Raw genomic sequence first — 2759 nt, 5'->3', positions numbered from 1 at the left:
GCGTGGTGGCAGGCGCTTGTAATTCCAGCTACTCAGGAGGCTGAGACAAGAGAATCGCTTGAACCCGGGAGGCAGAGGTTGCGGTGAGCTGAGATCATGCCACTGCACTCCAGCCTGAGCAACCAAGTGAGATTCCATTAAAAAAAAACAAAACAAAACCCAAGACGCCTGTAATCCCAGCACTTTGGGAGTCTAGGGTAGGCGGACCACCTGAGGTCAGGAGTTTGTGACCAGCCTGGCCAACATGATGAAACCCCGTCTCTACTAAAAATACAAAAAAATTAGGCTGGTGGCGGTGCCTGTAATCCCAGCTACTCAGGAGGTTGAGACAGGAGAATCGCTTGATTCTCCACCTACTCCAGGAGGTGGAGATTGCAGTGAGCTGAGATCATGCCACTGTACTCCAACCTGGGTGACAGAGTGAGACTCCGTCTCCCTCTCAAAATAAATAAATAAAGATAAAAAATAAAGTGTGTGTGTATGTATGTGTATGTGTGTGTGTGTATATATATATATAGAGAGAGAGAGAGAGAGAGAGAGTGCTTCATTTTAACTTGATGAAAATGGAAAGGCCTGATTTTCAAAGGCTTCAACACTGAAACCTTCAACACCAGGGTTTGGACTTTAACATACCTTTTGTGGGGACACAGTTCCACCTACAGCAGGCCTGTTCCAGGTGGGCGTGCAAAGTCCACAGGGCTTCACTCCCAAGGCAGAGAGAACCTTGAAAGTTGTCATGATCTCACCTCACTGGAGTGGTCCTAGAAGGCAGAGCCCAGCCTGGAGCCCCAGCAAGGAGGATTCCAAGCACTTCTACTCCCCAGGGAGAGACGGGGCCTGGGGACTGCTTGGGGTGTTAGATCAACCCATGTATTGCAGGCAACGATTATTTTATTTTCAAAAAACAACCATCCCACAAATACCCCTCCTTCACTTTCTTTAGTTAAAAGAGTGAGCCATGTTCACTGGGGGAAAATGGGGAAAGTAGATTATAAAGGTTTAAAATCCCAGTGCCCCATGATGGCTGCACGTGAAAAGATGCATCTGTCTACCTAAGTGGATTGAATGTCACTGTCCACATGGAATAATGCCACATGCCAGCCTCTCTGGAACTATGACTTTTGCCATCACTTTTTAAGTTTAGTTTCCCAGACTCACCAAGAGTGCTGTTCTCTCCAAATATGACCTGCAGTTAGGACTCAGTGCCTCTGTAAGTGGCAGGTACTTTGCTCGTGTGGCTCAGAAGATGTGGAGAGTCTGGGCCTCTCTTGAGGAGGTGAGCTTGGGGAGGAGGCCCCTTCTTCCACGCTCTGGTAGAACGCGGGGATGTGACCTTCTGAGGAGACACGACCCTGGTAAATAAGCAGGATCGGTGCTGGAAGAATGAGGCCTAAGTGTCCCGAGAGGATGGGGTGGGGAAGAGACCCCGGGGTCTCCTAGGCCAGGAGCAGGGCCAGGCTGGCTGTGGGAGAGGTGAGAAGGAGGGGGTACGGGGCTGCACGGAGAGGGGAGTGTGTGTGTGTGTGTGTGTGTGTGTGTGTGTGTGTCTACTGCTTCTTTTGAACAAAGTAGAGTTCTCTATTACAACTGGTAGAGTTCTCTATTACAACTGCTACATACCAATAGCCTTAAATAACAAGTATTTAATCTTACAGAGTTAGATTTCAAAAAAGAAAGGACTGAAACGAAGGTGTGCACTGGGCTCTCTCTCATGGTGTCTTCTCCCCGTCCTGAGATAAGAAACTTCCTTTGTTTTAACCTGGGAAACTCAGGAGTCTCCATTCATCCAGAACCGGAACTCTCTTTAGAGTTAAACCCACAACAGAGGAGCCTTCATTTTCCTCTCCTGCCCTCCAGCCAGCAGGGATGCCCTTCTCTCCTCTGGTCCCGCTCATGGCAGACAATAAGGAATGACTTGGAATCTCCATACGAGCGCATACATTCTCCAACTGTTTTCCTCCAGCCAGAAGTGACTCCACAGTTCCCAGCCTCCCACTCCAGCTAGTCCCAGCTAGCTAAGCATAATCCCCAAATTTTAAACAATGCTTAAGATGAAAGCGGGGTGTCGCAAACAGCCACCACTTGAGGTAAATGTTTACAAACTAAACATTTACCATTTGCCATGGAAAAGTTTTCATTTCAGAGCTCAGGGTTATAGCAACCCAGGATCTTTTACAGAAGCAGAAACTTAAAACTGAGTTGATGCACGAGATGTTTTGTGTTGAATTTATCACAAAAGTCAAGTCAGGATTTCAGATACCTCCTGAAATAAGAAAGCTACCATGGGAAGATTTCAGCAGTATTTATTTTTATTTACAATTTATACCCTGTCAGCTTCTAAAAAGGATTGGAGGCAGCTTCCAATAAAAGATACACGCACAATAAGATTGCTAAAATGGGAACAGAAAATTGAAAACTCATGCTGAGAAAGGAGGGAGTCAAGAAGGTGGTAAGATTATTAAGATGCAAGATTAAATTTAGCTCCGAGTTTTCTGATGGTCAAAGCAAAGATGGAAATGTGAAGGCTGGCATGCACTTCCGTATCTGAATAAAGAAAAGAAAATCGTAACCCACGTATTAGTCTCCAAGGGGTATCAGCGGGTCTCCAGTACTGTGTTCATTTGGTGACTCCTACAAGGGCCTTTGAGTTAGGTGATGAAGAGGGTCCAGCTCTCCGCGTGTGGTGAGCCTGGGCTTTGGAGTGGGACACCCGCCGCACCAGGCCCCAGGCAAGGGGCCCAGCCCAGCCCTCGCTGCAG

Source organism: Chlorocebus sabaeus, chromosome 13, assembly GCF_047675955.1.
Source record: "Chlorocebus sabaeus isolate Y175 chromosome 13, mChlSab1.0.hap1, whole genome shotgun sequence".
Taxonomy (NCBI): domain Eukaryota; kingdom Metazoa; phylum Chordata; class Mammalia; order Primates; family Cercopithecidae; genus Chlorocebus; species Chlorocebus sabaeus.
This window is presented reverse-complemented; position numbering follows the sequence as displayed.